Source organism: Perognathus longimembris, chromosome 18, assembly GCF_023159225.1.
Source record: "Perognathus longimembris pacificus isolate PPM17 chromosome 18, ASM2315922v1, whole genome shotgun sequence".
NCBI lineage: Eukaryota > Metazoa > Chordata > Mammalia > Rodentia > Heteromyidae > Perognathus > Perognathus longimembris.
Window position 1 is genome coordinate 24,822,117 of NC_063178.1, and position 23,902 is coordinate 24,846,018.

The 23,902-nt window shown below is 44.5% G+C and overlaps 1 protein-coding gene across 1 annotated transcript in view; it reads right to left on the reverse strand.

Annotated features, from left to right (window-relative positions):
- Kiaa1217 (KIAA1217 ortholog) overlaps positions 1–23,902 on the reverse strand; it is a 266,366-nt gene that overhangs the window by 134,424 nt on the left and 108,040 nt on the right.

Sequence of the window (23,902 nt, forward strand, 5' to 3'; positions counted from 1 at the left end):
AAAGACAAGGAGCTCAGGAGAGCAGCCTTGGTTTCCTCCTCTTACATACATACACCCATCCCTGGTGGCAGCATCAGCCCTGGTCCTCTCCCTTTAGGCTGGGCACCTGCCATTCTCAGGTCCAGATGTCCCTGTGGTTTCTTGTTACTTTCCATAGCTCTGGTGGCTAATGGCCAGGAAGACCCAGCCTAGGCCACTTGGTTCTCCGACACCACTGGTATAATGATAGTTGGTGTGTGAGAGAGACCGAGAACAGTTTTAGATGGCAACCTTAGGAAGTATCCTGCATGCAGAAGAAAGATCTGCAGTTTGTTTTTTGTTTTTTTAAACAATCTTGTAACTTTCAGATGAGCCTGGCACTCAGAAATGATGGTTGGAGAAGGATCTGTTTTTGTTTTTATTAAAAAATTAGAGCAGTACTCAAGATTACTGCTGTTAATCAAAAGCAAGGAAAAAGCTTACACAAGATGGAGTGTGGCCGGTATTTCTGGGAGTTTCATATTAGTCGTCTGTGGACAAATGCCAGATTTACCAGTAACCAGAAAGTTCTGAGCCTAACACAGAGATGGATATGTTTCCTCTCATTCTCATTCTCATTCTCTCTCTCTCTCTCTCTCTCTCTCTCTCTCTCTCTCTCTCTCTCTCTATTGGTTTGGGGCTTGAATTTGGGGGCTTTTTGCACAAGTCTAGAGTTCCACCACTTGAGCCACAGTGCTACGTCCTGTTGTTGTTTTTAATGTGGTTTATTGGAGGTAAGAGTCTCATGGACTTTCCTGCAGAGGCAGGCTTCAAACTGAGATCCTCAGATCTCAGGCTCCGGAATAGCTAGGATTTCAGGTGTGACCCACGCACCTGGCTCCAACTCTCATTTTAATGCCAACTTCCAATTGCATATCTGAATGCATCCCTGTCTCAGACTCATCTCTGAAAATGTCTACTTCCCTTCCGCAACTGGGACACAGGGGAAGCACTTTCAGGAGAATTTATTTGCACAAACTATCCTTGATCAACTCTTGTCCATGCTCTGTTTCTTCAAGGCTAATATTTCACCGCTTTCCTTGCCCTTCCACCAGGAGAGCCCCCAGCCATTATTCATGGTTTTCACCTGTGAAAACAACCGTGTTTGGTCTGGAGTAAAAGAGGACGACTCAGCAGGGCAGCGAAGTACAACTGAGTCTTCCGTTTACACATTTGCCTTCCCTGTGTGTATTATTTTACCATGAGAGCCCAAAGATGCAAAAGCTGGGGAGCCAGCTGCTTGCTACCAGCTGCACACTGATGGCCTGTGTAGAAGCAGCCACGGGCACCTGTGAAGTCACACCCTCCCCCCAATCCTGCAGAGAGCCAGCTAGGCATGTCCACCCCACCTTCCCTCACCAGGCAAAGTCCTTTCCTACACATGGAGCATGCAAGTGACAAGGGCGCCTCTGTACAAAGGGATGGTCCTCATAGTAGTTTTTGTTTGTTTTTGCTCAGTTGTGGGGATGGAACTCAGGGTCCGGAAGTTGTCCCTGTGCCTCTTTGTGCTAAGGCTAGCACTCTACCACCTGAGCCACAATGCCATCAAGCCATAGTGATTAATTGAAGATAGGAGTCTCACAGGGACTATTCTTTTTTTTTTTTTTTGCCAGTCCTGGGCCTTGGACTCAGGGCCTGAGCACTGTCCCTGGCTTCCTTTTGCTCAAGGCTAGCTAGCACTCTGCCACTTGAGCCACAGCGCCACTTCTGGCCGTTTTCTGTATATGTGGTGCTGGGAAGCTCTCTTGCCACTAGGCCATATCCCCAGCCCTCACAGGGACTTTTCTAACCAGGCTGGCTTCAAACTGTGATCCTCAGATCTCAGCCTCCTGAGTAGCTAGGATTACAGGTGTGAGCCACCCGCACCCAACAGTACCCATGTTTTAAGGAAATACCACACTATACTCTCTCCAGAGGATATATTTGTGTGTCAGATTTCTCTTTCAAGATACTACTGATTTACCTTCTCCTTGTAATGATTGAAATGAACGAAAAATGATGGTGCTCTCATGGCTACTCCCAGCCTCTAGGGAAAACTACCAAGCCTTTGAGTCTGGAGGTCACCCCAGAGGGAGCACTGTTAACGGTGTCTGCATAGTACTAGGCTGCTCTAAAGACCCTCTCTGTAGTTGGGCTTACAAGGCAGAGGTGTCTGGAGAGTGCATCAGGAGAGGGAGGGAGGCTATGAGCTGGCAGGACGAAAAGGGCAGGGGAAGAGGTGGAGGGAGGGTTTCCTATTGTTGGTAGTGTTGATGTTGTTCTTCAAATCAGGGGTAATCTGGGTTCCATCCACAAAGGGTAACCCCAACTGGGAAGATGGATGTGTGGCTGAGGTTCCCAAGCCCAGAAAACTGTGGCAGAGATTCTCAGGCATCTGCGTACAAGCAGAGTGCATGGACGCCATTAGCCAGGAGTCCCAGGAGTCATGGAGCCCTTCATCCCATTTTAGCGGATGGTGCAAGCTCCCCGGTGTGAAGGTGACTTCCACAGAACACTGAGGATCCCAAAGGACTTCTACTGATGGTCACCTGAAAGCCCTCCTGTCCACCCCCATCTCCTCTGTCTATTCTGGACAGCAGATTCCAGGTTCCAGGGTTTCTCATTAGATAGGGTCCCTGAAATGAGGATATAAGTGCCCAGAGATAAGAAACACAAGAAGAGAAACACATTCTCACTGTCACGCCAGGCAAAATGTGGCAGGAATTCAGAATTGCTATGACTTCCAACTCCAAACAAGACACAGCTAGGAAAGAAGACCCAGAGCCATGCCATCAAGTGTGTGTGCACACCTTGGAATTCATCTTTTAAAGAGACTTCCACACCTGCATGTCCAATGTCCTTACCATAACTTACTTTTAAGTCTCTGCAAAGTGGACTCCAGGTAAATTTGAAATTTTACCAAATTTTTATGATCTTTCAAATAACTTGTATTTGCCAACCCCTTCCTTGTAGGTGGCTGACATGATTCTCTTTCCTCTTCAAGAGGTTTGGTTTATCTAATTGTCATTTCAGTTGGTGGTCATTTCAGTCATTCAGTTAGTCATTTCGGTTAGTGTAGGTGAGGCATGAGCATCGCATCGTGCCTGGTCAGCATTCAGGGCAGCTCTTCCAACCTTCAGGTTCAGATAGCAACCTGCCACCTCTACCACCGGTGGCCTACCTGGATGGAGACAGAGTCTTCTGGAATTACTATTGAATGACACAGTCTTCTGAACTAGGCTGCTTGCTCAACTAGGCTGCTTGCTCACCCCCCTCCAGGCCACTCTGCATTAAAGATTATTTAAAGAAAGCCTAGCTTGCTCATGTATTAGCATGTTCTCTCTCTCTCTCTCTCTCTTTCTCTCTCTCTCTCTCATCATCATCATCTCTATTTAGCATCCTACCACCAAGTTAGAAAGTTTGATCATCAGCAAATTCCACATCTGGATCTCACCCACTCAGACCCCCACCACTTGCCGCTCTTCCTTCTTATAAACGGCACCATTCTTCCGCCTTCCTTGCATGGCAACAAAAGTAAAGGCTGGGTGGCTAATGACGCCAGGTACTCTTGCCCCTGTCTATGATGCCTCTTCTGTGTCCCTTCAGACATGCATAAGCAAGCAAGTAATTGCTTCTGTCAGAATTTGAACCAAGGGAATGATTTTGCTTCCTAAAGGGTTAATGACAAATCCTTTGCCACATCTTGAGCATCATGGAAAATGTGCAGATATCAGAAAACGTGACACTTGAGTTAATGCTTAAGTCCACCAGAGTACATGTGTTAGTAAATTTCCTTTCTCCTCTGAGGTTTTTTTCTTTTTTTGCAGATACACCCGTCTCTTTATTGCATGTTGTCTTGAATCAAACAATCAATTAATTCCCTCCTTCCGGAAACAAGAAAGCTATACACTCTAACAAGCAAAGGGTTTAAGAGGCTTTGCCTCTGCCAGTCGTTGCCAGGCTGAGCCAGGCAGCAGGTGCCTAAGGAATCCAGAGACAGGGATGTGTTTGAGAAGGATGAAGGCTAAAAGGTGAGGGGGGATGAGGGGGTGGCTGTTATTACAATGATGAAAGGAAAAGGAGCTGCTTCCAGGCTTTCAAACACAATCAGGGTAACCTACAGTGCTAAACATGCCCCTCTGAAGGCCTCCTGACAAACACTATTACACCCATCCCTCTGGCCATGGCTGCAGTCATTCTGAGAGGATGTGGGCCCTGGGCCAGGGGTGGAATCCCAAAGCTTGGCTGCATTGCTGAGAAGTCAACCAGGCTTTTCAAGGCACCAAAGACCCAACCTCAGCAAGGGCACGGCAGTGCCCTGGGAGCTCTTACCACGTCCCCACCGCTCCACAGCAGAGAGACACAAATTCTTTTCTTTTTCTAACTCTGCTATGTTCAAGAATACCAGGATATGTAGATAGAGATCGAAGGCAAGTCTTCTCAGGCTGTTTTATGCACATAGTACAGTGATGCTGCGTACTGGTGGTGCTACCATATGTGAACTCTCTCTGAACCTCAATTTCTACTTCAGTGAAATAATCAGAGGGGCCAGGGCCATACTTTGGTGTTAAGAGTACTTGCCTAGCCTGAGCAGGGTCTTGGATTCCATCTCTAGTATACTTCCAAATAAAGTAGAATAAAACAAAAAAAAATCAGAATAGTACATAATATAAATATGATAAGGAGAAATGAAAATGATGCACAAACTGTTGTGCTCTCTCTACTTCTCATGGCTAGTTCTAAACAGCCCTCTCCTACCTTATGTAGAGGTCTCAGGGGTCACAGGCCCTCACATATATGGGAAGGATGCACTCAATGGCTCTAAGTGGCCACAATGCCTTTGCTTTGGACTGCTGAAATCGGAAAATGATGACTTCAAATTTCAAAGACAGAGAATGTAACAAATCTACAGAGTTATATGCCTCCATGCACTCAAAGGAAATTAAAAGTACCTTCTAGTTCCAGATGCTAGTAGCTCACACCTGTGATCCTAACTACTCAAGAGGCTGAGATCAAGGTTCAAAGCTAGCTCAGGCAGCTAGCTCAGGCAAGAGGGTCTCATCTGCAATTAACTAGTAAAAAGCCAGATGTGGAGCAGTGGCTCAAGTGGTAGAGCTCCTGCATTGAGTCAAAATGCTAAGAGAGGGGCTGGGAATGTGGCTTCGTGGTAGAGTGCTTGCCTAGCATGCAAGAATCACTGGGTTCAATTCCTCGGCACCACATAAACAGAAAAAGCCAGAAATAGTGCTGTGGCTCAAGTGGTAGAGTACTAGCCTTGAGCAAAAAGAAGCCAGGGACAGTGCTCAGGCCCTGAGTTCAAGCCCCAGGACTGGCAAACAAAAAAGAAAATTACAAAAATAAGCTAAGAAACAGTACCCAAGCCCTGAGTTCAGGTCCCTGTATCAATACACACACACACACACACACACACACACACACACACACACAGGTTTCCAGTTCTAGTCTGCACCATCATCTTGCTTCAATGGGGATCTCCAAAAATCACCGCTCTAGTGTTAACTTGTCTATAAATGCCAACAGCAAGCAAGCAAAAAAAAAAACATAAAAAAACTTGAAAGAATCCTTAGATATCCAATTACCTGCTGGTATGTTACAAGCAGAGAAAGAACAGGAGGGGAGAGGAGGAGAGGGGAGAGGAAGGAAAGGTCATTACTGAGGATTTATTACTTTCAAGCATAAGAACAAAAAAATATGGAAAGGAGAAGGAGGGGGTAGGTGGCGCAGAGCATGCCTAGTGCACACAGGGCCCTTGGGGTCTTACCACTCCACCAACTAAACAAGGCAGGGGAGGGAATCCATGCCCTGTACTCTATAGGATGGAAAACCAAGCCACACTGAAATATCAAATCTCTGCTCTGCAAGCAGGAAAACCAGTTGGCCTGATCTGAAAGCTGGAGGGGCCTGCCCATCCAGGACTTCTAGTTCATGCATAAAACACGAGCAAGGAAGTAGTAGCAAAGCTGCCCTGCTTTGCTTGAGTTGTAGAAATGTAAAAAATAAGAAAGAACTACAGGGTAAACACCTGTGAGAAAGGGTGCCGGAGGGCACAATTCTCCTCAGTATGCGCGGCTCACACTTAACTTTTAAGTCTATTTGTTTGGACAGGAGTGTCCTAATTTGAACTTGGCATCCTAAAATAAAAAAGAAAGAGACTGATGATTTTAAAAGAGAAGGTGAAGAAGTAGATGGGGTCCCTGATGATGGGGTGGGAGAGAGGAAGGGGAAGAAAGGGAAAGAGAAAGGGAGAGGAGAAGAAAGAAGGGAGAGAGGGAAGGAAGGAGGGAGGGAGAGAGAGAAGAAAGATGGGAGAGAGGTGAGAAGGGAGGGAGGGAAGTTTTGTCCATGGGCAGAGGGCTGTGTTTGGGGCCTCACAGTGAAGACCAGTGGAGGAGACAACATAGTCAGTAGACAACGGAGAAACAGCCTTGCACTGAGGGGTAAAACAGTTACAGGTGGCTCTGTGCTACTGAGTCCTTTGACACAGACAGTCAACACCAGGCTGGCTGAGGACTCCCCTTGTTTCTTCCAAGATGCTTGTTTGTTTGCTTGATTTGGTTTTTAAGACATAGTCTGACTATGTAACCCACGCTGGCCCAGAACTCATGATCCTTCTGCCTCTGCCTCTTGAGTGGTACGATTGAGGCATGTTCCACCATGCTGACCAGTTCCAGTTTTAGCATTCTAAACTCACAGGGTCACTAGGTTATTTTCAGGTTCTGCTTCAATTTGGGCAGGCCAGAGAAAAATGGGACAGGATGGAGGTCATGTTTATTCAGAGCTCTCTGTCCACAGAGTCATCACTTGTAGTAACAATGGCTGTGCATAGCACAACAGCTATCCCATCATGGACTACAGAGTGCACAGCAGCACCAGCTTGGTTCCGCCCACAGGTCCACATTCCACTCACCAGTTCCACCTCTGCATTTGTCCCCATGGCAGCAGCATCCTGTCCACCAGTGGAATCCCCTCACTGCTTTACCCTGTCCCTCGGCGGCGCTTGTTTATACCTCCTCCAGACAGAAGTGGTCCAGGATGGTTACACGGGCTACGCATGCGCACCCAGTCTCAAGGCTGCATGCAGGGTTCGCTAAGATGGCGCATGCGTACATGGCTCAAAGCTCCAGGGATCTGGAGAACCAGCTGAAACTCAGTCCTTGGGAAGTGTAGACCCAAGATTATGTTGAGAAATCCCAAACTTATTCTATTTACCCTACAGTTGCCCAATATAAAACACAGGGACTGAAGTTTATGGGCAAGTAAATAGTAAATTGACCACTGAATGGTTTGGCTAGTTTGCTGAGAGTCAAATCCGTGCTCTGGCACTAAGTAGATGAGTGGGTCTTGGGTGGGTTATATAGCTTCTCCATATCTCCTTCTCCATTTTGGTAGAATAGGCTTGTAGAACATCTACCTTCTCCACCTGTCCCCTGATCCAGGATGCTGGGAGAAGAATTATGTGCAAAGAAATTTGAACAGCACCTAGCACATAGTATGTTCTAGAAAAGTGTGTGTGTTCCTACCAGCATTCTGACCAAAATGTGTGCCAAGCCTGGCACCAGTGGCTCATATCTGTAATCCTAGCCACTCAGGAGGCTGAGATCCAGAGGATCTACAAAGCCAGCTGAACCAGAAAAATCTTTGAGATCCATCTCTAATTAACCAGTAAAGGTCAGGTGGGAGGTACAGTTTAAGAGGTGGAGCATGAACTGAGGAAACAAACCGAGTGGTGTGGGGTCCTGAGTTGAAACCCTGGTACCAGTAAAAAATGAAATGTGTGTTGGTAAAATGAGTAGATTTCTGGCACTGAAGAAAGCCAGTCATGGCGTTATGGGATTCTCCAAATGATGAGGGTTTTGTTTGACTTCTGCAGAGGTCCTGCCTTCTAACCAGTCCTCTTGGTACAGAAGACCACGATGTAAAGCATTGGTCAAAGACCTTGACTTCCTATTCCATTACTGCTCATTCCACAAACCAATTCATGCAAAGTAAATTACCAATTCCAAAGAGAGCATGCAATTAATGTTCATTCTAATATTGACTGTTGCCATTAAACAAAGCAAACAAAAAATCACACACACATGGTTCAGAAGCTCCAAGCCTTTGGCTCTGACAGTTTTGAGTCAGGCCCTGAGGTAAACCAGGTAACAGAGTCAGTCTGGCTTAGTCACTGATGCTGATTAGAAGGCCACATGGGGCTGAGTAAAAAGGCATAAGATGAAGTGCAACTCAGTGCAGAGAAGGAAAAGGTAGAGTACTAACTCGCTGCGATGATTCGATTTTCATCAAGTACCTTTGAATGTCAAGTTCTGCCTGAAGAGAGATCAGCATGCACTGCAAAGCCTGTGGACCAGGAGAGAAAGGACAAAAAAAAAAAAAAAAAAAGGAAAGAAGAAAGTGAAAACATGAAGAGAGAAATAGATCATCTATCTGTTTCATGATAAAAATGCAGCAGAGTTCCCAAAGTAAAGAACTGTCATAGTTGGATCCTGTGCTTTACAATAGAATGTTAAAAGCAAGCGATACCTCGAGATCAGAACCACCCCACCCCCACCCAAATATCCTGCCACAGCCTAATTTGAATTTGCTTCAGATCACTGAAGAATGTGTCCCACTGACCTATTATCCCTGAGGTGGTCCTAGAGTTGCAGACTTCCAGAGTCTGCCTGTCCCAAATGCAGTAATACAGTTTGGAGGAAGCCCAAGGCTGCCATCTTGACTGGCACGGGCCACTGGAGAATTGTCCTGAAAAAGTAGTCCTATGAAACGAGGCACCAGGAGTTCGTGCCTGTAATCACAACTAAACTCAGGTGGTTGAGATCTGAAGCTCATGGTTCAAAGCCAGTCTGGGCAGGAAAGTCCAGGAGATGCATCTCCAATTAGCTAACAAAAAACTGAAAGTAGAGCTAGGGCTCCAGTGGTAGAAAATTAACTTTCAGTGAAAAAGCTAAGGGACAGGGCCGAGGCCTTACATTTAAGCCTGGTACCTACAACAAACAAACACAAACAAAGCCTAGTCCTGTGCCCTCTGACTCAGACTGCCATACAGGAGGCCACTGGAGCCTGCCTTCAGGTTTCCAAGGCCTGCCATGCAGTACTTAAGTATTTCTTTTCTCTTTGGTCCTACAGACTCATTTTAGGACATTTTAAAAAATAATTGTATTGTCAAGCTGATGTACAGAGGGGTTACATACATAAGATAATGAGTACATTTCTTGTCATACTTGTTTTTTGTTTTTATAAAACCACATCTCAGAAGGCTGAAATCTAGAGAATCATGGATTGAAGCCAGCCTGGCTCAAGTGATAAACCAGCCATTGCATGATCAAGCCAAGCAAGCACGAGGCCCCGAGTTTAAATCCTAGTATTAGCAAATAAAAACAGTAACAAAACAAAACCAAAAAAAATCCACCATGAAAGAAAATACTAAAAAGTATTTTATAAGCAAAAATGCTTATAAAAAAGAAAAATTTCTGCCAGTTACAGTGGCTTACACCAGCAATTCCAGTTATTCCAGAGGTACCGATTAGAAAGACTGTGGTTGAGTCCAAATCAGTCAGAAAGTTAGCAACCAGATCCTATTCTCAACTAATAAGGCTAGGTACGGTGGGTGATGCATGACTGTTATCGCAGCTATTCAGGAATCGCAAGAAGGAGAATTGCAGTCCAGATCAACTGGGCAAAAACATAACACTGCTTTCCAAAAACACCAAAGGAAATGGCTGGGGGTTTGGCAGACTTCCTATTTATGTATGGCTCTGATTATCATAAAAGGGGGGAGGGAAGGAAAATGTCCAAAATTCTCAAAGGATCATTAATGTCTATAAGCATGGAGGAGTTTGATCAAGATTACAAAAGGAAAACCACAGAAGCCTGTTTTCAGCTCCCAGTGGGTCCCACCTGTGTAGAAGGATGTGGACCACTAAAGCCAAAAGCAGAGAACACACTGGACTTAATTAAGTTGAAGTTTCATATTATCAGTTATATCAATATATTGTGATATGCTGGTATTATCAATGTCAATACTAATCAGGCCAGTGCCTAACTATAAAGAGGTTAAGTCACTATTAAGCAAATGTTAATGAGAAAAATGCAAATGACCCAATTGCTACCTCAAAGAAATTGCTGGTGACAGAAATTATGTTATACAAATTTTTTTAAAGGATATTTTATTCTTTTAAAGATGCCTAACAAATTCAATGGCTTCCATGGAGAAAAATGGCAAAGGAAAAACTACAATGTCCTATCATATTAAATGACATATGAGATCTCTTTGAAGGGCTCACTGTGGTAGGAAGCGTGCTGGGGATTGAACCTGTGGCCTTGTGCATAAGAGGCAGGCATTCTTGAGCTATACTCCTTGACCTACACCTTCCGTTCCAGGATTTCTTGTGTAAGACAGTGCTGGTGATGCAGAGAAGGGCTGGTGAGGAGTGCTAAGCACTGGGTAGCTGCCTGTTGCAGGGATGTGGCAGGGAGGCCCTAATCCCAACAGCACACCGTCCGCATTCACACAATGAGCAACGTTTCTTTCTCCATTCTGCCAAGTTCTCAGTGCTAAAGACAACTAACAGTATCAAAAGGATTGGAAAGGTGGCAAAGGTGACTGGCTGGTCTCCAGGGAGCAATGCTAAGAGGAAATTAGCAGGGACTTAGAGAGGTTGCTAACATTTTAAAAATGTTTGGGTTTTGTTCAGCAATTAAAAGCTTTTCTGACAAGTCCACTTTTAACTGACTAGGAGCCATTTAATCAGGTAGCTGAACTATGGTTTCATACAACGCATTTATGGAAATATTGGATGTCCTTATAAGCTCATAATTGTAGGGACTGCCAAGCTATGCACTACATTGTCTTAAATTTTTATTCTTTTTTTATTATTGTGTGTGTGTGTGCATACGCGCATACATGCACGTGCGTACACCTGTACTTAGGCTTGAACTCAAAGCTTCCTCTCTCACTAGGCTTTTTTGCTCATGGCTGATGCTCTACCATTTGAGCCATGCTTCCGGGATCCTTCTAGTCAAGCTTCTAAGTACCTAATACGAAAGCTTATTTTCTTCTCCTCCTTTATTCCTTTATGGTCCATATACTGATTCTCTAATTGGGAAATTGTCAGAATTAGTTCTTACTTCATTCAAGATTCAAGGAATCTAAAATATTCTTTCTTATCTCAATCTCTGAAACCCTACTATCTTCCTTTTTTCAAGAATCACCTAATAGCTATTTAATTTCTACAAACTCAACTTTACTCCTCTATAGTGTAGGAATAGCAATACATGGTAATAAGTTGTTCAAAGGATTAAACGTGATTAGTACATCTCATTTAAAACATCATGCCAAATTCCTGGCACAGCCTAAAAATAAAAATGTTAGAATTTGAAGGCTGTGTGTGTGTGTGTGTGTGTGTGTACCTGTGTGCACATACACCAGTCCTGGGGCTTGAACTCATGACCTGGGCACTCTCCCTGAGCTTCTTTTGCTCAAGGCTAGTGCTCTACCATTTGAGAGTTTCCCAGACTTTCCTGCCCAGGATGGGGTTGAACCATGATCCTCAAATCTCAGCCTCCTGAGTAGCTAGAATGGCAGCTGTGAGCCACCAGTGCACAGCTCCCTTTTTTGTTTTTGGAAGGAAAAAAATCATATTACTAAAACATGCTTTATAATACCAAATGAAGGGCCAATAAATACCAAACTCCTTAGAATGTGGCATGTCCTTTTAAGTCAGCAATTCTACCTGTAGCAACTAACCCACATGAAATAATCCCTATGAAGCCCCCACAAAGTGTTGTTTTCATGCAGTGGTAAGTGCAAACATTAAAACCAACAAAGCAAGTAATCACTAACCACAAGGAAGGAGCCAACTCTACAACAGAAAGAAGCTCACACAGAGCTGAGTGTGATAGTTCATACCTGTAGTCCTAGCCACTCATAAGATGGAGGATTGTGGCTCCAGACCAGCTCAGGCAAGAAAGTTCCTGGTCTCCTTGCCACAGAAAAGGCTAGATATGGTGGGGTAGTTTACATCTGTCATCCCAGCTGTATGGGATAGATCCCAGTCCAGGCTGGTTTGGGCAAAACATTGAGACTCTGTCTCAAAAAAAACCAGAGCAAAAAGGGGCAGCAGTGTAAACCAAATAAATGACAAGCCTAATAAGTGAAGTCCTGAGTCCTAACTACCAAGCAGGGGAAGGAAGGGGGGGGGCGGGGACAAGAAGAGGCCACAGGTAATTGTGTGCATAAAACCACGGTAGAAAAAAAATATTGTGCTTTTGGTGTTGAGTCTATATGCCTAGAAAAAAAATGACCAAAGATGGTAACCTATCATTCCAGCTACTTGTGAGGTAGAGATGGAGAGGATCAGTTTGAATATAGCCCAGTGCATGAAATTAGTATAACTCTATCTCGACAAATACAATGGCTATGGAGATGTCCACTATAACCCTTGGACATGAAGGAAGTAAAAACAAGAAGAACATGGTTCAAGGGTGGATCCAGGCCGAATCTGTAAAAACAACTGGAAAAATAAAATAAAAGAATAGAGCAAGATCTACCAAAATGCTACTAAGGTATTCTGAGTGGGTCACAGAATTGCAAATATGCTCCTTATTCTTTCATGATTACATGTATCAGTCTTGCACTTTAACATATAATTATTTTTTAATTATGTAGAAGAAATTATTTGTTCTATGCTTGCCTTTTTGGTTTGTTTCAAAAGAAAGAAAGGAAGGAAGGAAGGAAGGAAGGAAGGAAGGAAGGAAGGAAAGACGGAAAAGAGAAAGAAAGAAGGAAGGAAGGAAGGGAGGGAGGGATGAAGGGAGGGAGATCTAGCATTGAATGTATATTTATACAGTCATATAGTCTATAATTATATAATATATCCATATACATATGTAGACAGATGAATTAAAAACCAAAGAGGTGGCAACGGGCTTTACTTATAGGGAGATTAGAAAATAGGATGAACAAGAAGATCCTACCTAACTTTGTAACCTCTTTATGACACAAGCCCCCATCATTTTGTTTTGCATGCTCATCTGCCCTCGTTGCCCGAGGAGGTGGGGCATGAGGAGTCCAGCCTGGAGCATGATGAGAGGGAGCAGCTGCATCCCAGACACGGAGGAAGCAAGTCATCGTGTGCCCTGCTAGCTTGGGTGCGGCCTTCATCGTCCTCAATCTGCCTGGCAGTCATTAGCTCAGTGTCATTCTGCTTGTCTGCAAGCAGCCCTGAAACCCTGCAGCAGGCCAACCACTTGTACAACTAATGGCAGTGATGGAGAAACCAATGGTTTCTGTGAGGTATGAGGGATCTGGTAAAGCTGCCCTGGAAGAATGGGGTTTCCCTGTGATATAGCACTCGGGAATATAAAAGGCAACGTCAGAAAATACTTCTCAAAGTAATTCTACTCTAAAAACTTGGGAGTCGATCAGTAATTCAGGACCAAAGAACACTCTGTCTCTTTGGGGGTTCAAAAGAAAGTTACTCAGTTTAGAAATCCAGTTATAATAAAACCCCTTTCTTTAAATGTTCAAGAAAGTAAAAATGGAATAAAATTGTGTAGCTTTGAGAGGCTCCATAACATGTATCAATTTTAAATTGATGGGTGGATGCTAAAGGATCAACAGCCACAAAGGAGCAACTTCCAATAAAAAGGGGTTCAGGGCAGGTATGCATATGAATTTGCAACCCTAAGGGTTTCTTTTTTCCTAAGCAACCCTAGTGGCCCTAAGTAATCCTTCAGTCTTACAGTGAATGCAGAACAGTGGATAAAAATATAACTTTGGGGAACAGACAGAATGGAGCTTGGGCCTTAATTTGGATTTTTGTGTATGTGCTGCTCCTAGGGCTTGAACTCAGGAGCCACAGCTCCACTTTCAGTTTTTTGGTGGTTAATTGGAAGTAAGAGTCTCATGGATTTTCCTGCCTGGGCTGGCTCTGAACCATGATCCTCAGCTCTCAGCCTAATGAGCAGCTAGAGTTACAGGCATGAACCATACGCCTGGCACTGAATTCTTAATCTCTGTGGGACCATGGATATAGGTGCCAGGGCAGACTCCTCTTGCCCACCATCCACCAGACACCCCAGGCTCTCTTGCTTCTTGGCGGGTCTCACACCTCCCAAGGAAGGAAACACCCGTATAATATGGAATTTCATTTGGCAGGCCTTCTTTTCAATCTGCACCCATATGCCCTCCGTTCATAGAACACTAAACAAAAATAATCAGAACCCTTTCAGAAAACGTCCCTTTCAGAAAAAGTCCCTTTCAAAAGTCTGGTTTCTGTTTCCTCCGACTATTACAAAGGTTGTAGGATGCATTGTGTCCTGATTTATAGTTTCTGGCGGAGGGGCTGCTGTCTCTGAGGAATGATACTTGGTAACAGAAATGCTAGGCCAACATGGCAGGCTCCAGCGCACATTTGCCAGGGCCAGTGGCCCAACAGGCTTTGCTTTAGGAGCAGCCTCTCATAATTGACGTCTAGCTAAGATAATTTTAGCAAGGAAGAGAGATGGGATAAGACAGAAGGTCATTTCTTGAAGACCATCAGAAATGCAAAATTTCTCTTTTCCTCTCCCAGAAAATAAATCCGAAATCCAGGACCTCAAAAACGCTGGCCAACTTGCGTCAGAAGTAAGGTCAGTCATGGCAGCCCAGGTGCAGGCAGACAGCTGAGTCTTCATGCCACATTTATTCTGGAAACTTCCATAATAGCTGGCAGTGGTGTAAATGAGATGTGTGGAATGATTGTTGACATCACTCTGTGAGAGACAGACAGAGGTCCAGAAAGTTCTGGGCTGAGTGACAGAGACCTGATTTCTAATCCAAGCCCTACCTTAATTCAATGTAATTTAGCTGCCTATCTGGCCCTATGTCTCCTTATGCATTCAAATAAAGGAGTAGATGAACCGTTCATGGCAAATTTTAGCTTTCTATTGCTCTAGACACAGTGCCTTCCAAGATGCCAGGACCACCAGAGATCTCATCTCACAAAATCAGTACCGAAGGCAGCAGAGAGCCGGGCTCTGTGCTTGTGCCCATGAGGAGAGCCCAGGAAGGACCTGAGACAAGATGTCGGTATACCACTCATTAGCTGTTCTACTTGGAACAACATATGTAATTAGACTTTGTAACGGGCTCGTTACACCACAGAGATTTACTTTCCACATCTGCAAAATGGGAACAAAAATCATTCTCCCTGTTACACCAGTTCCTCAAGAACTATATATGAACAGAGTGGATGAAACCACTGTTTTTGTTAAAGCTCTACAAAGCATAAAGTGATGATGTCTTTATTAATAAGAGCTCAAGACATGCACAGAAGAGTTCCTGAATTGTTTCAAAATGCAAACTTGCAATGCCCAGCTCAGCCTGCTGCAGGGTCAGGGGACAGAAGACCTTCATCACTGGGCCTTAGTTCATGGATGTCATGGAATGAAGGTTATTGCCTCCCTAAATCCATGTGCTGAAGCCTTCATTCCTGACATCATGGTGTTGAGAGGTGGGGCCATGGCTCTCTCTGATGAGGCCGGAGGCCTGGTAATGGATTAGTGCCCTTACAAGGGGGACCCAAAAGAAACCATCTCTCTTTCTGTGCCATATGTATAAAGAGCAAAAAGGCAGCTATCTGCAAACCAGAAAGAGATCCTTACTGGGTCCCATTGCTGGGACCTTGATGGTAGAGTGACTTCCAGGCTCCAGAACTGTGAGAAACAACTGTGTTGTCTAAGCCACTCGGTCTATAGTATTGATTAGAGCGGACCAAACTTACAAAGATAATAACCTAGTGAAAACCAGGGTGGAAGATGTTTGTTTCAGAAACCCCAGGCAAGAGCCTGCCTGTCAGTCTCAAGGTACATTTGCCCATAAAACTGCAGCCTCTCCTGACACTAGCCCTCATGGACTGGGATCAGCCAACCAGCTCATCTTAATCAGCCCCAACATGTGGAGAGCCCAGGACCCAAAATAGGCCCAGCTCCTAATTTCTAGCTGATTAGCTCCAGAGACTAGATGCCAAAAATTATTCTGTAAAAGCAAGCTGGAAGCCAGGCACCAGTGGCTCACACCTGTAATCCTAGCAACTCAGGAGGCTGAGATCTGAGGATCATGGTTTGAAGCCAGCCCAGGCAGGATGGTCTGTGAGACTCTTATCTCCACTTATCCACCAGAAAACTGGAAATGGAGCTAGACATGTTGATACAGGCCTGTATCCCAGCTATCTGGGATATAATGGTAGGAAGATCACAGTTTGAGATCATCCTGAGAAAAATCATGAGACCTTATCTGAAAACTAAAGCCAAAAGAGGGCTGGGATCATGGTTCAAGTGGTACCACCTTTGTTAGCAAGTGCAAGGCTCTGACTTCAAATGTTAGTATTAAAAATAATAGTAATAATCATAATAATAGGTCTTACTGAGAGAAAAATGCTTTCATGTAGAAATATTTTTTTCTTTTCTAACTAGGATTAGAGGTTGAGTCAGGTCTTTGTGATTTCTGGGCTTTCTTGCTCAGATATGGGACTCTACCATTTAAGCCACACTTTCAGCCCAACTTTTTGCTGGTTATTTCAGAAAAGGAGTCTCAGACTTTTCTGCCTAGGCTGGCTTCAAATTGTGATCCTCTGGACCTTAGCTTCCTGGGTGGCTAGAATTACAGGTGTGAGCCTTTGGTGCAATTCCATTTCACTGTTAAGAGTAGTCAAATAAGAGAACTATGGCTTTTCTTAAATTCAAGAATGAACTGATATAACTTAAAGAGATCAAGAATAAGAACATAAATCATGATTGTAATAAATACCACAAAAGTGAGGAACATAATTACATGTGTGTGTGTCAGTCTTGGGGTTTGAACTTGAGGCCTGGGTATTGTCCCTGAGATTCTTTTTCTCAAAGCTAGTGAGTACTCTACCACTTTTCTAGCTTTTTCTGAGTCGTTTGTTGGAGATAAGAGTCTCGTGGACTTTCCTGCTTGGGCTGGCTTTGAACAGCAATCCTCAGATCTCAGCCTTCTGAGTAGCTAGGATTACAGGCGTAAGCCACTAGTGTCCAGTTCAAATTGTTATTTTTAACATTGCATTTGAAAAGTATAATCTATGAATTGAATAAAAATACATCGAAGGGATCTATATATCACAGGACACTGAAGTCACAGGGGTGGAGCTGAGATAATCTGCGAGCTGGATGAACAGTATTCATTGTGAGGTTGCTGTCTGGCAGTACTGGGTTTGAATCACGACCTCATCCCAGCAAGGCACGTCTTCATTTTCAATGTCTAGTCACGTGCTTGACTCATAAAACCAAGATTTTTTTTCAAGGCTTTCCAATCTGAAGACTGGATTCTAGGAGCTCTTGAAGAAGTTGAATGCTCGTCTCTTCAATTACAATGGATTACAGTGCAACCTATGCTCCTAGCAATTCAACCCCAAACAGACGTGGCTAGTGGCCTGGAGAGAGCAAGAGCAGAAGGCGGCAACGCTGCTCTGAGCATGCGCAGGGCTTCGGCCGGCTGGGAGGCAACCGGGGCGAGTCAGGTCGGGGAGCCGGGAACAGGCGCGGAGCAGCCTGCTCTGGGTGCGGTGCCGGCCCGGTGTACTGACTGCCATGGGCGCGGAGCCGCTGCCGCCCGCGCGTCGCTGCCCCTCACGCGGCACGCGCAACGCTCTGCACGGCGCCCGCCGAGGGGCGACCTCCATGCCAAGTACGCTTCCAAAAGAACTCCATGTGGTACATCCGGGACTCACCTTCCAGGCACAGCATTCCCACAGGAAGCGGAAGACAGGAGAAAACCGGGCCGAAGCGGGGCTGGCAGGTAGACAGGGCTTATAGAAAGCGACGGACAGAATAGCACGTGGACCATCATGGCGCACGCGCGTCGCCTTCCCACAGTGCACCTGCTCAACCAATGACAAGGGCCACGACGCGCATGTGCAAGCCCGGAAGCCAGCAGCCCAAAGCCCAGGGGCGGAGGCGCGAAGCCCGCCCTCCGAGGGGCCAACAGACGGCGCGATGGCAAAATTGGGTTTTGCCGTAAGGGAGGTCCGAGCACCTACGAGGTGGCGCTGCTGTTCCCCCTGCGGGGCTGCTCCTTCTCCTGGGCTTTGGAGCCACAGGGGCACAACACGAGAAGGTGGGCACCATGGGAGTAAGGTGAGAGGTTCCTTTCTCCCCCTCAGGGAAGCATGGTCCCCATCGCGGAGCACAGTGAGTTCGGGGGACACACGGGGAACCCAACCATTGAGATGACTGTTGGCATTTGGTTGAAACTGAACTGTGCTCCGTGTGAGGAGCATTTCCACTTGGGCCTCCTCCTCCAAGTCCCCAGAGGCTGCCCTGCGTCTGATTGGTGGGGAGGGACACAGGGTCATTCGAAGGCTCTTGGGAGACCTCAACCTTCTTTCCACCCTCTAGCAGTGCCTTAGAGAACCCCGCCGCAATCGGCCAGCTGCCACCCATCAGCTCCCAGATCCCTGCAAAGCTACACTGCCTCCTTCACTCTGCACTCCCAGGCAAGACAAAGTTGAGAAGGTCACTCATAATTTTCAGAAATATTTGCTCTGTGGTAACTTAATTCTTAGGGACGTCTGGCATGCAGCCCCTCTCATAATTCACCAAGTATCTGGATGACCTCCTACCTCTTTTACAAAGCTAATAAATCCCACTTGCAAATTATCAACTAAGGCATAGCAGCCATTCCTTGTCTCTGAGAACAGAAACTTACTCTTTCAAGACTAGATAAGATGAACAAGAATAACACTGTTTCTATCCATTCCTAGCCCAACCTAGACCTTCTCCATATGAAGCTGGATTTGAGATGCAAAGGAACAGCATTATAAATCAAAGTGGTGGACCAGGTTTAAACTGATAGAATATGTGATGGGTCAGTATAAAACTAGTTTATAGGGGTTCTTTCCCCTCTTTGTGCCAGTACTGGGCTAAGCAGGGACTGGAGATCCCATTATTAAATGTGGATGACAAATAATAGATTGACTGGATAGGGTTCACTATCAATACACCTAGTTGAATCCATACGCCAGGGGTTTACTAAGGAAAAGGACCCAGAAAGGAAATAAGTGAAGCAGGAGGTAACTGTCCCTAACTTCATTGTCTTTCATGAGTGCTTCTTCAACCCAAAAGGGAAGAGAGGCCTGTGTCTTCCGGAGCTCTCCAACTTGTCCTCTTCTGAAAGACTTGAACTTCCCCCAACTGGACATTAAGCCAAAAGGGTCCTAGTGAGCCAGCCAGCTACACACACACACACACACACACACACACACACACACACACACACACATTGCTGAGTGATCAGGTAAAGCCAAGCCTGCATGCTGCCCTGAGAGGGGCTGAGAAGCACATAGTCATCAAGACCTGGAGGTGCTCTCGAAAAGAATGAGAAGGAAAAGAAACCAGAGAAGAAAACACACTTACAGAGAAAGAAAGGAACCCAGATAAGGTTAGACTCCAAAGTTAGACTCCAAAACTCTAGGCACATATTCACTCTTCCAAAAGATGACAGTTGCAGTACAATAGCCCATTAGGTATGCCCAACCAGGGAAATGACCCTTGCAAATAAGATGTTATCTGTAATTTCCACCCTCCATCACACTTATCACTCCCCTACCTACCCACCTGCTGTGTGTTCACTCAGCTCCAAGGACTGTAGGAAAGGAGTTTGGGGATAATGTGTCTAATGAAGTGTCTTTCATTCTCTCACTTAACTATAAGCTGTCAAGGATAGCCTAAACTCCTTTCTATATACAGAGGATATAGATATTCTATTTCAAGGTCAGCAACTAAGGTAAGAGTTTTCTGTGTTCCTCTGGGGATGTAAAAATTAAATAAAAGAAGCATTTCTTTGCTTCTTTTCTGAAGGGAGAGTTTTTCTTTAATTATTTATGTCTTATGGCTTAGGTATTTCTAGCTGGTCTCGAAAACACACAGGAGTTAATCAACTCGGAGACTTTTAAAACACCAACAGACATGACAGGTTATCTACAACAACTGACTTCAGAACTGGAACACAATAAAAATTATCTTAGCACCCAATAAAAATTGTTCTAAATGACTTTTGTCATTTCATGATGGAAATTGGACCTCCTCCCTCCAGCCAGTATCGTCAAGCCTGCACTGTAGCTGCTTCTGGAATTCTGTGTTGTGGAAGATCAAATCCTTGCGTCGCAAAGCCATTGATGCCATCAGCCAGGTCTCACTTTTAAGACCAGGAAGCACCTGCTGCCTGGAAAAACATGACTGGACTTCACGTGGCCTAAAGCCAAAAGGGAGTGAGTTACCTTCATTCTTTTCTTTCTTTAAAAAAATGATAATGAAAGGAAGGGTGTTATTGTCCAAGAAGCACAGTACTCCTTACCTGACTTATGGAATTCTAATCCCTTTGTACAACTCCTTAATAATAACATTTTTTAAACTATGAAAAGATTCAGGGGGAAGGGCAGGTAATAAAACAAAAGCAATTTAAACTATCTTAGCCAAGATAAAGAATAGCCATGCATTATGCCTTCTTTTAATCTCATTTCCTTTCTGTCTTTTACCTCAGGACTAGTTCTTCGCATGCTCCAATATTGCTGTCTTCCAACAACATCCTCGCAAAGAACCTGCTCCTCTGCTTTCTGGGCTACAGACATTGTGAGTACACGAATCCTTTGTGACTACTTAACTGTCTTCTCTGCTGACCATGAGTACACATAAGCCTGCAAGTGACCACTACTCAGGAAACATTCTTTTTTTTTTTTTTGGCCAGTCCTAGGCCGTGAACTCAGGGCCTGAGCACTGTCTCTGGCTTCTTTTTTGCTCAAGGCTAGCACTCTGCCACTTGAGCCACAGTGCCCCTTCTGGCCATTTTCTGTATATGTGGTGCTGAGGAATCGAACCCAGGGCCTCATGTATACGAGGCAAGCACTCTTGCCACTAGGCCATATTCCCAGCCCCGGAAAGGTTCTTTTTAAGACAAAAAAATCCTTTCTGTAATTTATTCCTCCAGATAGCTCCCATCATGTAAGAAGTTCAATAAAGCTGGCATGTGGCTCCTTTTCCTTGACGGCAGCCACAAGATTACACAGTAGGAATGTTCCTTAAAAGAGCATATAATCAAATGTTGTATGTGTATGAATGTGTGTGTGTGTGTGTGTGTGTGTGTGTGTGTGTGCAGGTACTGTGGCTTCAACCCAGGGCCTTGTGCTTTCACTTAGCTTTTTTGCTCCAGGCTGGCACTCTACCACTTGAAGCACATGCTACTTACTCCGACTGGCTTCAAACTATAATCTTCACAGCTCAGCCTCCTGAGTAGCTAGGATTACAGGCATGAGCCGCCAGTGTTAGTAGAAACAAATCGTCATTGAATTAGATTGTTCATTTCTCTATGGGTTCAATATTTGGCTCACTCCAATGCTTTTTGTTTTTCTTTTAAAATTGACCTTAACTACCTGTTCACTATTGAGTGTGGAGTTGTAAAAGAGGTTGAGTTTATAATGTGGCTAGTGAAATGAACCAAAGTAATTATTTTAGAAGCAAATTTCCTGAGAGTTCTGTTAAGAATAATCAAACCACTCTGGTGTTGGTGGCTCATAGCTGTTATGTTATCCTAACTGCTGGAGGCTGAGATCTGAGGATTGAGATTAGAAGCCAGTCTGGGCAGACAAATCCAGAAGACTCTTAAACCTCCAAGTAACAAGCAAATAGTGGGGTGTGGAGCTGTGTCTTAGTGCTAGAGTCCCAGCTCTGACTGAAAAAGCTAAGGAAGGCATGGGACCTCGAGTTCAAGCCCCAGTACTGGCAAAAACAAGACAAAATAAAACAATGATATGAAATTTGTTGTATTTTTTAAATGTGTGTGAACTCATTGTTTTAATTAGTATTCTGACTCTTATTCTCGTATACATTTTTTCATTTTCCCTTTTTACATGCCAACAGAGTAATCCCCAGCTATGAAAGCAAAATAATTTTAAAAATAAAACTTGTGATGTAAGCCCTATGGCTTTTTCCATGGCAAAATCCCAACTACGGATCTCCTCCATCCCCAGTGCCAAGAGTATTCAGAGCCAGCACGTGGATTTAAAAAAAAAATGCAGCAAGTTTCCAGTTCTTTCTCTGATAAATGCAAGCCGAGTGCTAAGGAGGATCTATACTATAGGACAAGACAATGTGAAAAATCTAAATGGTGACCTCCAGGCCGATTTCCCCAACTTCTAAGTTGAGAGAGCCTTTTTGAAAAAGTCTGGTGGGAGAGATCACAAGGGTGCCTGTGATCTTCACCGCACTTCATGCACATGGCAGGTCTGCAGACATCCTAGAGAAACCTCTCCAGACACAGGCAGTGTGTGCGATCCATTCAAGACGTGAGCCACCACCACCTTAGCCCTCTGTCTTCTACCCTGTCTAAACTCGAAGTGAGAAAGAGCCCAGGTATCAATGTTGATACCGCTGTCACTGTTTCTAAAGCAATCACTTAGATGATTCCTCTGTGCCTTTGTTCTCCCTGAGCCAACGTCCAAGTGACTACCAAGAGTAAAATTCTTACCATGAAGAATCTCCAGATTCTAAAACAGTTTTACTGAGACAAAGATAGTATGGGCATGTTTTGTTGATGAAAAGTGAACAGAACCCAACTGTCCACTGAAAGAGGAACTTAAGAACATAATGGAATACTGCCACATGATAGAATACTACTCAGACTGAAAAAGGAAGGAAATTCTGATATAGGTTGTAACATGGATGAACCTTTAGGGTACCATGTGAAATGAAATAAATCACATATGCACATAAAAGCTAATGATATTTTTACCCCTGTGGATTGTCTATAGCAGTCAAACTAAGAAAAATGGAAAGTTGGATGGTGGTTAGGAGGAAAATGCTGAGCTGTTGTTCTATAGATATGGAGTTGCAGTGTTACATGACGAAAAAGTTCTGAACTGTGATCACACTTAACATCATGGAAGTAAATATTTTAAAATGACTAATATGGGCAATCTTAGGCTCTGTGAATTTTACAACTGAAAATTTAATAAATGAAATAACAGAGGGGGAGAAACAGTGAACTAAAAAAAAACTACTCAATCCCAGATACTCAGGAGACAGAGACAGGAGATCAAGTTCAAGGCCAGACCAGGCCAAAAGTTAGTGAGACCCCATTTTAAAAACAAGCCAGTATTGAAAAAACAAGCATAGTAGACCATGTCTGTCATCCCTGCCACTTGAGAAGATGAAGTAGAATTGTAGCTCATGGTTGGCCCAGACAGAGTGAGGGAGTGACTCTCTAAAAACATAACTAACACAGAAAGCACTAGAAGTATAGCTCAAGCCATGTAGCATCTGCCTAACAAGGACAAGGCCCTGAGTTCAAACCCCGGTACTGCCAAGAATGAACCAATACTCTTAGCTTGACTTTCTCTATAAAGTGTCTAAGTCAATAAGGCTCAAAGGGTAAATGCAGTAAGCCTTTGGTGTCTGGGTAAAGCGCTCCAAGAAGAAGGCCGTAACTGTGTATGCATAGGCTACATAGCGCCAGGAACATGCTTGGGTGTTTGGTTGCTTTTTCCTGTAACAAAAATGTCTGCTAAAGACATGTCACGTTTCAACACTGCTCCAAGTGTTAACTCTCCTCTGAATTAAAGTGGATGCTGAGGAGAAGCCAAGAACTACCACTGTTACTCCAGTGCCACCAACCATGGTTCCTCACTGCCCTTGACTGGAGCTGGGAGAAGAGGACACTCATCACTGCAGTCCTTGTGGTGAAGAATCACTGGACTACTCCTCAGGCTGCAAGTTGGACTGATCGAAGTATTTACAAGCTGGGCACCAGTGGCTCACGCCTGTAATCCTAGCCATTCAGGAGGCTGGGACCTAAGGATCATGGTTCAGAGCTGGCTCTGGCAGGAAAGTT